Here is a 12,900-nt window from a genome sequence, read left to right as displayed (position 1 = left end):
GGACCCTGGGATCATGACCTGAGCCGAAGGCAGATGCTTAACGACTGAGCCACCCAGGCGCCCCTCCACTGGTCACTTTTCAGTGCTTACACTCCTGTTCCTGTCTGTGACATTAAAGGGGTTGACCATTCCCCAGTCTCTTCTCCATGGCTCCCTTGACATCATTCTGACTCTCTTCTCACCTGTCTGGACACATTCCTGGTCTCTTCCTAGCTGCTCTTTGGCCACTGTATGGCAGACACTACTGGATACCTACCCAAAAGTTTCCTCCTCTTGGCTCTTTTCTGATGGAATCCTGATTCTTTTTTTTTTTTTTTTTCGGGTATTCCTCCCTCCTCTGGATAGCAGTGTATTTTCCAAGAGTTGACCCCAGTCCTCTGAGATAAATCCTGATTAGTTTAAACCACTGGTTCTCAAAGTGTGGTCTCAGCACCAGCAGCATCAGCCTCGCCTGAGAACTCATCAAAAAGTCAAATCCTCAGAACTCACAGCAGACCTACTGAACCAGAACCTCGGGGGTGGGGGGGTGGGGGGGTGGGGGGATGGAGCCCAGCAATCTGTTTCAACAACCCTTCCAGATGATCATGATACTTTTTCAAATTTGAGAACCTCTGGTCTAAGCCAATCATGATGAGTGGTCTTGTTTCCCTTCCCAGTGATAGGATTAGGCTTACATGTGTGATGATATTTTTGCCAATGAGAAATGAGAGGAAGTCTCCTGGGGAAGGGGTCTCTGAAGGTTTCTTTGCTTCTAAAAGAGATACAAGGAAGGGATGATCCCTCTCCATCTGGTGGACACTGCTGTGCTGAATGTGATGCCTGGGACTGCTGTAGCCAAGTTGGACCATGAGGAAGGCAGCCAGCAGGATGAGAATGGCAGAGCAGAAAGATGGGAAAGGTCTGTTATGGGTTGAATTGTGTCCCTCCAAAAGGCATACTGAAGTCCTCACCCCCAGTACACCAGAATGTGACCAAATTTGGAAATAGATTCGTAGTAGATGTAATTAGTAAAGATACAGTCATACTGGAGTAAGGTGGATCCTAAACCCAACATGACTGGTGTCCTTATAAGAAGAGACAGAAAGAAGATAGCAATGTGACATTAGAGGTAGAAATGGGAGTCTCTCCTGTAGGTTTCAGAGGGAACATGACTCTGCTAACAGCTTGATTTTGGACTACTGGCCTCTAGAACTGAGACAATAAAATCCTATTGTTTTAAGCTACCCACCTTGTGTGGCTGTTAGGGCAGCTCTAGGACACTGACCCACAGTCTTTGTGACCCACACACCAACCCTACAGCCATCCTACCTTGAGATCACTTGTTACGTGAAATAACAATTATTCCTTATTGTTTAGACTAGGTGGAAAGGTTTATTCCCCCAGCTGTATTGAGATGTCATTGACATGTAACATTATGTAAGGTGTACAAGGTGATGATGATTTAATACACTTATATATTGTGAAATTAGTACCACAATTGGGTTAGGATTGGCCCATTTATTAAATTTTTAAATTTCGTGTTACACAATTTAAAGTGGAACCTCTCCTAAACAATATAGCTTCTAAAACTGAGGGTTCCTTATGAATTCCAATTCTTTGAGATAAATTTCTGAGCTAGAATGCCTTCTGGGGCTTCCCTGGAGCTTGATTAAGATGGTTTTAGAGGAAAAATTTTCCCTTCTTTCCTTCTAGGTTTGCTGGCTGGTCTAATAATTAAACTGAAATAAGACAGGGGCATCTGGGTGGCTCAGTCGGTTAAGCTTGGTTTTGGCTCAGGTCATGATCTAAGGGTCGTGAATTTGAACCCTCCCAAGTGTGGAGTTGGCTTGGGATTCTCTCCCTTTCCCTCTCCCTCCCCCTCTGCTCCTCCCCTCTGTGCCTCCCCTTGCTTGCTCCCAAGCCTGTGCTCTCTTTGTCTCTCAAATAAGTGAATAAATAATATCTTTGAAATAAGGCAGGTCAACAGGAGAAAAACAAATTTAATTACGTATGTAGGTTTGGGAACCCCACAAAGACAGATTCAAAGGCATGAAGGGAAGGAACATTTCTTCTCTACTCTCAAGATCTTCCAGATAGACTAAGAATTAAGTTGACATGAGATAGATTAACAGGAGAAAAAAACGAAGTTTTATTATATGTGCCCAGAAGCCCAGTTATGAAATTGAGACCAAGAAATGACCAAGGTGAGCAGTTTTTATACGTTATACAAAGAGAATAAATCTGCGAGTAATTTACAGACCAAAAGGAAACCTCACTTTGGGAGCTTCAATTAGTAAAGAATTCTAAACAGAATTTGGGCTGGGGTCATAAATTAGTAAAAGGTAAGTGTTGTTTATACAGCCTTCTCTGCTCTAAATGTCCCATCTCTGGGAATGTCTCTTTAAAAGAGCTCCTGGTACAGGGAGGTACTTTTCACCTGGAGGTACTTTTCAGCTGGAGATTTATTTCCAGCTTTCAGGGGGAGAGAGAAGGGGTCTGAGTGTCCTTCCTGCATAGGTTGTCTCTTCAGTAACTTTTATTTAAAATAAGCAATATGTCAGAGTGGCATATTTTGGGGCAGCCTGCCCTCAGCCTCTATAGTTCCCTCCTTTGAAACTTCCCTGGAAATTTCACACATTCCAAGTTGAGCTGGTAGATTGTTCCATCTTGTTGAATCGGTCTGTTAGTCTTGACAATGGGTTAGTTCAGCTAAACTCCTTTCAGGAGGCAATGATGCAGGTGTGTTTTTAAAATTAGGCCTATGATTCAGATAAGGTATTAAATAAGAGGCATTCCTATAAAACAAGAAAAATAATGGTTAATGATTAGATCAAACTGTAAACCAGTTTTTGAGTTTTTAGGCCAGCTAGTCAAGATTTCTAGATGTCAGGCTCAAAGCATCTTCAGATAGAAAACAGTGGCAGTCTGACGAATTTTCCTGGTTAGTAATTCCAATGTCTCTGACTGTCTTTGAGTGGCCCACAGAGCAAGAGGCAGAAAGATTGTCTATATTTGAGCTGTTGTGGTGATTTCTCTGAAGTTTACATCAAGTTGTTCATATTTAGTTTTCAGGGCTTCAGGAAAATGGGCGGTGTTAATTATCAAATGATTCCAAGTCAAAAGGATGGGAAAAAATAAAAAACATTAGTTTGGAGAGTTGGAGCCAGGCATTGGAAGAAACTAGAAGAAATCAGGATCTAGTCCAGTTTATAATAAGCTGTATTAGAATCTAATATTTACACAAGTGTATTATTGGAACATAATTTTGCTCTCTACAATCACCCTCATTCTTTTTTTTACAAAAGACCATCAAATTAAGACTAATTTGTTTGCAAAATAAGTCTAGTTTCAAAAAACTTGGCCTGATTCTTTGTAAGTGCAGCGAGAATAGTGATTGGTCATACAGGATTTTAAACTTGCTTTGCTGGAATTTTTTTTTTTTTTTAAGATTTTATTTATTAGAGAGAGAGTGTGCACGCATGCTCACGAGGGAGAGAGAGAGAAAGAGTGCACAAACGGAGAGGAACAGAGGGAGGAGTAGCAGACTCCCCACTGATGCTCAAGACCATGACCTGAGCCGAAGGCAGACGCTTAACCGACTGAGCCACCCAGGTGCCCCTGGAAATTTTTAATAAAGAATCTCTAGGTTGAACTTTTTTTAAATGCATCTTGAAACTTTATTATTTTTAAGCTTTATGCCCAACATAGGGCTTGAACTCACGACCCTGAAAGATCAAGAGTCAAATGCTCTACCGACTGAACCAGCCAGGCACCCCTCGAGGTTGAACTTTTAACCTCTTGAGGCTAGAAGTCAAGCCAAATACTTGCCATCAGACTTTACCTGCAATACTTATAGATCTGGGTTAATTCCTCTCTTTTTGAGGTCCCCAAAATATCCTGAGTTCCTGCACCTGCCAGGAAGTGACCTTCTTTATTCACCTGGTAAAGGCTGCTAGGAACCCCAGAAGTAAGGTGTACCGGGCTGTTTTTCTAAGGGGCTTTGTTGGCTCCATATAGTCAACCTTAGTTCCTTAAAGGTCTCTGGTCATATCTGAGTCTATGCATGTCTCTCAAATACAACATTCCAAAGCCTTGGTAATATAACTGATGCTTCCAGTTGTGTCCCGTTACAAGGAAAACAGATTCTCACTGAACTTATTCTTTTTTCTTTGCAAATAAACACATTGCCAGGGGCACCTGGATGGCTCAGTCATTAAGCGTCTGCCTTCGGCTCAGGTCATGATCCCAGGGTCCTGGGATCGAGCCCCGCGTCGGGCTCCCTGCTCAGCGGGAAGCCTGCTTCTCCCTCTCCCACACCCCCTGCTTGTGTTCCCTCTCTCGCTGTGTCTCTCCCTGTCAAAATAAATAAATAAATAAATAATCTTTAAAAAAAAAATTAAGCTTTATTTATTTTTTTTTTTTTAAAGATTTTATTTATTTTTTTGACAGAGAGAGACACAGCGAGAGCGGGAACACAAGCAGGGGGAGTGGGAGAGGGAGAAGCAGGCTTCCCGCAGAGCAGGGAGCCCGACGCGGGGCTCGATCCCAGGACCCTGGGATCATGACCTGAGCCGAAGGCAGACGCTTAACGACTGAGCCACCCAGGCGCCCCCCAAAAAAAATTAAGCTTTAAAAAAAAAGAAAAAAAAAAGAAACACATTGCCATGAAAATAAAAGAATTCTCACTGAGAGTTCTGAATTCTGGAGGGATCCAGTAGGGAGAAAATAAAATGTTTCAATTTGGTCACAAAGGTCTATTTTATCAAATTGCTGTAATCAGGTAGCTAAGAGAAAGTTTCCTTAAACCTGGAAAAATAAAACGTTAAAAAAAATCAGCAATGTGGGGCACCTGGGTGGTTCAGTCAGTTGGGCATCCAACTCTTGGTTTCAGCTCAGGTGGTGATCTCGGAGCCATGGAATCAAGCCCCATTTGGGGCTCTGCTCTGAGCTTGGAGTCTGCTTGGAATTCTCTCTCTCCCTCTCCCTCTGCCCCTACCCACCCTCCCCCGCCCCCCCCCCCGCTCTTGAGCGTGTGCACGCTCTCTCTCAAATAAATAAATACATAAAATCTTTAAAAAATTAGCAATGTTTTAAACAAAAAATTTCATAAAAATACAATCATCCTCCTCAGTTCCTTTAGTCCCATGTTACTAATTCTTATTCTGCTTGAATCCAGTTATTCCACTGGTTCTGGAAATTCTTACCCAGTTCAGTTTTATGATCTTAAGGTTATCAGAAACCTATATTTGTCAAAAACTCTTTTCCATGAATCTCTCTGAAGATCAAACACATTTGTAGGAAGCTTTTGTAAAAGCATCTGAGTAAAAGTATAACTCTTTAAATGATAAAAGACTTAAAAATGGCCATGGTTAAAGATCTGATTAAAGTTCGTTACAGTGCGATTGACAAGGAAATTCAGTTACGTCTGTGACATACAACACTTCAAGATAATAACATACCACAACATATCAAATTTCTAGGAGTTTCATAAAATTTTAGAACACTTACTTGACAATGCTTCCCAGGTAATTCAACATATAAAATAAACCTAATTAGTTTAATCTCTCACAAAATCTTTCACATGCTCCAGAAGCTCTCTGGAACACCTGTTAGATTAATGTCAAAAGATTTCATTTTAGAATTTGATTTTGGGAAGTTTGTCAAAAAAATGCCACAAGGTTTGAATATTTGGCTAAACCGGATCACAGATCATTATGAAACAATATTTATCTATTTAACCAAAGTGGCAATAGAAGATTTTAAAAGCAAATACAGAAGGTTACATAGTTCTGAATAAAACTTAGCTCTTTATTTATTTATTTATTTTTTTTTAAAAGATTTTATTTATTTATTTGACAGAGAGAGACACAGCGAGAGAGGGAATACAAGCAGGGGGAATGGGAGAGGGAGAAGCAGGCTCTCTGCTGAGCAAGGAGCCCGATGTGAGGCTCGATCCCAGGACCCTGGGATCATGACCTGAGCTGAAGGCAGACGCTTAACCGACTGAGCCACCCAGGCGCCCCTCTAAGAAAAAATTTTTTAAGGACAAAAGACAAATTCTAATTTTGCATCAATGTACTTTTGATATTAAAACTCATTTTATTTTTATTTATTTTTTTCTAAAAGATTTTTATTTTTGGGATGCCTGGGTGGCTCAATTGGTTAAGTGTCTGCCTTCGGCTCAGGTCATGATCTCAGGGTTCTGGGATCGAGTTCTGCATGGAGTTCCTTGCTCGGCAGGGAGCCTGCTTGTCCCTCTGCCTGTTGCTTCCCCTGCTTTACTCTCTCTCTCTCTGACAAATAAATAAAATCTTAAAAAAATAAAATAAAAGATTTTTATTTTTAAGTAATGTCTCTACCTAACATGGGACTGGAACTTACAACCCTGAGATCAGGAGTCGCACATTCCACCAACTGAGCCAGGCTGCCACCCCTAAAACTCATTTTAAATAAATTTATTCTAAGTGTCCATTACTGACCACATAAGTCTCTTTCCAAAGATTCTTTTTTTTTCATAAATATTTTACAACTTTCTTTTTCTTTCTAAAGATTTTATTTATTTACTTGAGAGAGAGAGTGAGCACAGAGGGAGAGGGAGAAGCAGACCCCTGCTGAGCAAGGAGCCTCATGTGGGACTTGATCCCAGGACCCTGGGATCATGATCTCAGCTGAAGGCAGATACTTAACCGATTGAGCAATCCAGACGCCTGTATAATTTTCTTTTTACATTCAGATTTTGTCCTAAGTTTTTCCTCTTTTATAACCAGCCTCACTTTAGGACAAAATTATTTTCTTTTCCCTCAATGAAAATGTGTTCCCATTCTTCATATATTTTTCTTACGAAAAGCACATACCTTATTTTCCTTGTATACAGAGTTGTTTCCCTTATTATTTCCAGTTGTCTTAATTACTACATTTATTAGAATGCTTAACTCTTAGAAACCTTAATTTCTAGTGAAAACTAAGAAGTAAGCAATTGTGAACTGTTACACTAGAGTTCTTTAGATTGGTAAATTTATGAATACCTTTCATAATTCTGGGACGCCTGGGTGGCTCAGTCAGTTGAGCGTTGGACTCTTGGTTTCAGCTCAGGTCATGATCTCCCGGTCATGAGATTGAGCCCCATGTGGGGCTCCGTGCTCAGCAGGGTGTCTGCTTGACATCTCTCCCTTTCCCTCTGCCCCTCCCCCTGCTTGCATGCTCTCTCTTTCTCAAATATAATAGATAAATAAAATCTTTAAAAAAAATACATTTCAGGGGCGCCTGGGTGGCTCAGTTGTTAAGTGCCTTCGGCTCAGGTCATGATCCCAGGGTCCTGGGATCAAGCCCCACATCGGGCTCCCTGCTCCGCGGGAGCCTGCTTCTCCCTCTCCCACTCCCCCTTCTGGTGGTTCCTGCTCTCTCTCTTTCAAATAAATAAATAAAATCTTAAAAAAAAAATACATTTCATAATTTAGAAACATGTGTTTCTTTATAGTACAATCTTTCATTAATGGGCTCAAAACCTATTTTCTAACAGACCCAAGTTTATCTTTAGTTTCTTTGTACTAAAACAAAAGTAGATAAACCTATGTCCAATACTCAATTTTTATAATTTTATCATATTTGGCAGTGAGATATTAAATTTAATTTAAAATTAAATGATTTAAATTAAATTAATTAAATGAGTTATTAGATATTAAATGAATTATTTAACTTAGCAAAACTTTAAACTTTCAGGTTACAAAAAGATTTGGAGAAACTATTTAAAAAGTTTACCTGAAACTTTTTATCTTATTTACATCTATTTAATTTACTTGTTCTTGACAATTATGCTTAGACTACCCATAAAAACTTTGAGACTTCAAAGTTAGTCATCCTTTCAAACTATCACTATTATTTTAAACAATTTGTAACAGATAACATCAGCTTACTTGACTTTAAGTAAACACAGGCAGAATAAGAGTTTTAATTTTCATGCTGATAACTTTAAAGACATGTCTACCTTGATTAAACCAACCTTAGGGGCACCTGGGTGGCTCAATCATTTGGGCGTCTGCCTTTGGCTCAGGTCATGATCTCGGGGTCCTGGGATTGAGCCCCACATGGGGCTGCCTGCTTGGCGGGGAGCCTGCTTCCTCCTCTCCTTCTGCCTCTCCTCTCTGCTTGTGCTCTCTCTCAAGTAAATAAAATCTTTTATTTATTTTTAAATATTTTTATTTATTTATTTGGGAGAGAGAGCGTGAGAGCCAGCACGAGCAAAGAGGAGGACCGAGGGAGAAGCAGACTCCCCGCTGAGCAGGGAGCCCAATGCCAGACTCGATCCCAGAACCCTGGGATCATGACCTGAGCCGAAGGCAGCCGCTCAAACGACTGAGCCACCCAGGTGCCCTAAATAAAATCTTTTAAAAAAAATGTATTAAACCAACTTTAAATTAGCTTTAGTACCAAACATCTTCCCAGATCACATGACCTTTAAAAACATTTGGGTTAGTGTCTAGATTTCTGAGTTTTAGAATGCCCAATCTTTACAAGCACTTGCCTTCAAACCAACTAAATAGAGCTCTTTTACAAATCAATTTTAGCAAGACCATCCAGAAGTGAACAAAATATCCCATATTTGGAGCAAATCTGCCTGTTATCAGAGGTGCCGTCTTAAAGAGCCCTTTTAGCAACTTGTATTTTATTTTATTTTTAAAAGATTTTATTTATTTATTTGACAGAGACACAGCGAGAGAAGGAACACAGGCAGGGGGAGTAGGAGAGGGAGAAGCAGGCCTCCCGCGAGCAAGGGAGCCTGATGAGCCACCCAGGGGCCCCAGCAACCTGTATTTTAAAAAGGCCTACTCCCCTCCCCGCTTTTTTCCCCTTTATTCTCAGGCAGTTGTGGGCTATGTCATTAAAAGACATAAGATTTATAACTTTAAAGGGCAGAGAAAGAATGTAAGTGGTTTTTTCTTAGTATAGGACAATTTTGTTCCAGTATCTTGATCTTTTACAATATCCATAAACAGAGGCACCTGGCTGGCTCAGGCAGTAGAGCATGTGACTCTTGATCTCAGGGTGGGTTCAAGCCCCACACTGGGCAAGAAGCTACTTAAAAAAAAAAAGTATAATATCCATAAACATTATTAGAGAAATAGGTGAGGTTTGTAAAGCAAGTTTGGCTGTGACTTGTTTCTAGGATTGAGTACCTGGTTTTATAGATATTTGTAAGACAAAGATGTTAATTCCCTAAAGAACTGGATTACAGCCTGAATATCAAGGGATTTGTCCAACCTTTAACTAAATTTGTTTCTTTATATCATGGAGATTTTTAAATCTAAAATGGGAATCAAAAGATTTATGCCTTTGTACAGTCTGCATAAGGCATTTTAACAAAAGCCTTCTTTCTGAGTACTAACAGTCTAACCTAGGCTTTTATTCGTGTCTGAATATTGCCCTTTTGCAGATCATTTGTAGGAGGGCCTCGGAGAAATTTTGGTCACCTGTTTCTTCTGTGAAGGGGGATTTCTTCAGGGGGCAGAGTGGCCTGTCTAATAACCACAGTATAATCTTGGGCCAGAAGAACTCCCCTTAGCAGCTAGTCAAGGTCTCTGTGAGTGGGGTTGTGAATAGCAATTAATCTTTCTAATTCCTCTCTAAATTTGGTAGGATCTTCTGAAAGTGGAGGGAAAAGGGCTTTATAATTTAAAAGATCTGCTGCTGTTCAAGGGATATGAACTCTTTGAAATGGGGAACGTAGGGGGGGCGGGTAGGGGGATGGTGTCCAATACATCTGTGAAGGTTATTGCATAGAAATGCCTGAAGCTGGCGGACTGGATTACAGCAAAGTGAGCCCTACTGCCTGTCCCAGGTGCTTCTGCTAAATTCGCTTTCTGGCTTTCGGCATTTACAAGAATAGCCTGTATATTTTGAACCTAGAGATTAGGCTGGAATGCTCTCTGCAAGTCTTTTAGGGAAAGAGAAGTTAAAATAGGCAGGTAGGACTGTATTTTAAGAAAGGAAATTTACCTTAGTTGTCATTTGTCTTAAGTCTTATTTATTTATTTATTTATTTATTTAAAAAATTTTTTTTGTTGTTAATGTTTTATTTATTTATTCATGAGAGTCAGAGAGAGAGAGAGAGAGAGGCAGAGGGAGAAGCAGGCTTCCCGCCCAGCAGGGAGCCCGATGCGGGACTCGATCCCGGGACCATGGGATCATGACCCGAGCCGAAGGCAGACGCTTAACCATCTGAGCCACCCAGGGGCCCCAAGTCTAAGTTTTTAAAAAGATTTTATTTATTTATTTATTTATTTTTTTTTAAGATTTTATTTATTTATTTGAGACAGAGAGAGAGAGCACATGAGAGGGGTGAGGGTCATAGGGAGAAGCAGGCTCCCTGCTGAGCAGGGAGCCCGATGCGGGACTCGATCCAGGGACTCCAGGATCATGACCTGAGCCGAAGGCAGTCACCTAACCAACTGAGCCACCCAGGCGCCCAAGATTTTATTTATTTGAAAGAGAGTGATGAGAGAGCATGAACAGGGGGAGGGGAAGGAGGAGAAGCAGACTCCCCTGCTGAGCAGGGAGCCCGATGTGGGGCTCGATGTGGGGCTCGATCCTAGGACACTGGGATCATGACCTGAGCCAAAGGCAGACGCGTAACAACTGAGCCACCGAGGCCCCCCTTGTCAAGAGAATCCTAAGGCTAGCCATTATCTTTTTTTTTTTTAAGATTTTATTTATTTATTTGAGAGATTGAGCAAGTGAGAAAGAGCATGAGCAGAGAGAGAGGCAGACTTCCTGCTGAGCAAGGAGCTGATAGCGCCAACGTCCATGTGGGGAGATCAAGACCTGAGCCTAAGACAGATGCTTACCCAATGGAGCCACTCAGGCACAGCTGCCCCCACCCCTTTTTGAAAGAGAGTTGTTTTTTTTCTTTTTTTTAAAGTAGGTTCCATACCTGGCATGGAGCCCAACATGGGGCTTGAACTCATGACCCTGGGATCAAGATCTGAGCTGAGATCAAGAGTTGGAAGATTTTTTTTTTCCTTTGGTAAAGATTTTATTTATTTATTTGACAGACACAGTGAGAGAGGGAACACAAGCAGGGGGAGTAGCAGAGGGAGAAGCAGGCTTCCCGCGGAGCAGGGAACCCGAAGCAGGGCTCGATCCCAAGACCCTGGGATCATGACCTAAGCCAAAGGCAGACGCTTAACGACTGAGCCATCCAGGCATCTCGAGAGTTCTCTTTGTAAAGGATTTTTTTTTCAAATATAGCCAATTTAAAGGATTTATCGTCTCACCATTGATGAATAGGACCCATTAATAGCGACTCAAACCAATAAGCCTTTTAATTGCTTACCCAAAGATGCAAGAGGCTTCCAGAGAGGGCATAGATGATGCAGAATCCATGGTCCAAGAGTTCATTCCCAAAATTAGTGTAAGAACAAAGATCTTCATTGCACAGGAGGTAAGGATGTCTCCGGTCTCCCTTGAAATTGTGAGATGCCTCCAGTCATAGATCCGCTAAACTGACACTGGGCAGGTGCTACGGGAATGGGATTTTTCCAGCACTGACAAGCAATGAAGGTTAGACAACAAAGGCCCCTTTTGCTCTGGGACCTTTTATGACAAATTCCCCTGTAAGCTGTCATGGGCAGAGGGCGACTTGTAACTGCGTGTCTCTGTTGTGCTGGCCATCAAAGTGCACTCCGGTATGTATACCCTCCCGAAGGCAGAGACCAGAGAGAATGTTCTCACTGGTCACAGCCAAGCTCTTAGGACACAGAACAAAAGGAAAAACCTCATCCTGTCTTTACATAGAGGATCCACAGCAAAGTTTGTCTCAAGAGATGCCATTTCCTGAGGCCAGCTGGAACAGCAAGCTTATGGGGCCTTTGTCTGTGTTCTGCCCTATGGTAATTCCTTTTTATGACAACACAAAAGACACAGAGAAAGGAAAACAAAGACAATCGCTGGGAGAAAATGAATCAATAACCAAAGACTACTCTATCAAATTTTTACCAAGAGTTGCTAAACCCAAGGATTTTGTTCCATAGTTTCTTCTGCTAGTCTGAATTTAGAGAAAGAAAAGATTCTCCTTACTCTAGATCCACTGGATTCCACACACAGAGATTCCAGGAAGCTGACATGGTACGAAATCTTACCTTCGGCCAGTTGTATGTCAGATGTCCCAGGATCTCTCAGGGGCTGCAGTATCTGGAGCAAGTGATGTCCAGTGAGTTAAAGTACCCTGGCAACTACGCCAACAGAAGGGAAGGAAAAATGCTTCTTTACTTGCAAGCTCTTCCAGCTGGACTAAGAATTAAACTGACATGAGACAGATTAACAGGAGAAAAAAAATAAAGTTTCATTACATGTGCATGGAGGCCCAGTTATGGAATTGAGACCTCAGGAAATAACCAAGGTGAGCAGTTTTTATACTTTTTACACAAAGAGACAATAAATCTGTGAGGAATTGACAGACCAAAGAAAACTTCATACTTTGGGAGGTTCAATTAGTAAGGAATTCTAAACAGAATTTGTCCTGGGGTCATAAATTAGTAAAAAGTAACAAGAGCTGTTCATATAGCCTTCTGGGCTCTAAATTTCCCATCTCTGGTGATAAGGATGTCTCTTTAGGTCCTGGTACAGGGAGGGCGTCTTTCATCTGGGAGATTTATTTCCTGCTTTCAGGGGGACAGAGGAAGGTCTGAGTGTCTTTCCTGCATAGGTTGTCTCTTCAGTAACTTTTATTTAAAATAAGCAATATGTCAAAGTGGCACATTTTGGGCAGTCTGCCCTTGGCCCCTACAGGCAGTCAGGCAATTGAGGGTTTTGGGGGAGGGGTTTGTTTTTGTTTTTTGTTTTTATTTATTCACTTAAAGTAATCTCTACACCCAACGTGGGGCTCAAACTCACAACCGCGAGAACAGGAGTCGCTTGCTCTTCCGA

The 12,900-nt window shown here is 41.4% G+C and overlaps 1 protein-coding gene across 10 annotated transcripts in view; it reads left to right on the top strand.

The window, feature by feature from the left end:
* GLYCTK (glycerate kinase) overlaps positions 1-12,900 on the top strand; it is a 32,464-nt gene that overhangs the window by 6,150 nt on the left and 13,414 nt on the right. For 2 of the 10 annotated variants that reach the window (XM_078077427.1, XM_078077404.1), the window contains exon 1: positions 11,224-12,373. The exons of 7 other annotated variants lie outside the window; for them this stretch is intronic. The gene's annotated coding sequence lies outside the window, so the exon portion shown is untranslated. Of the gene's footprint in view, positions 1-11,052; positions 12,374-12,900 lie in introns of those variants that run through there. One more of the 10 variants, XM_078077397.1, reaches the window with a different exon arrangement.

The sequence above is a fragment of the Halichoerus grypus genome, chromosome 1 (assembly GCF_964656455.1).
Source record: "Halichoerus grypus chromosome 1, mHalGry1.hap1.1, whole genome shotgun sequence".
Taxonomy (NCBI): Eukaryota; Metazoa; Chordata; class Mammalia; order Carnivora; family Phocidae; genus Halichoerus; species Halichoerus grypus.
Note: the sequence above shows the minus strand (reverse complement) of the source record. Positions and strands in the feature narration are given on the sequence as shown.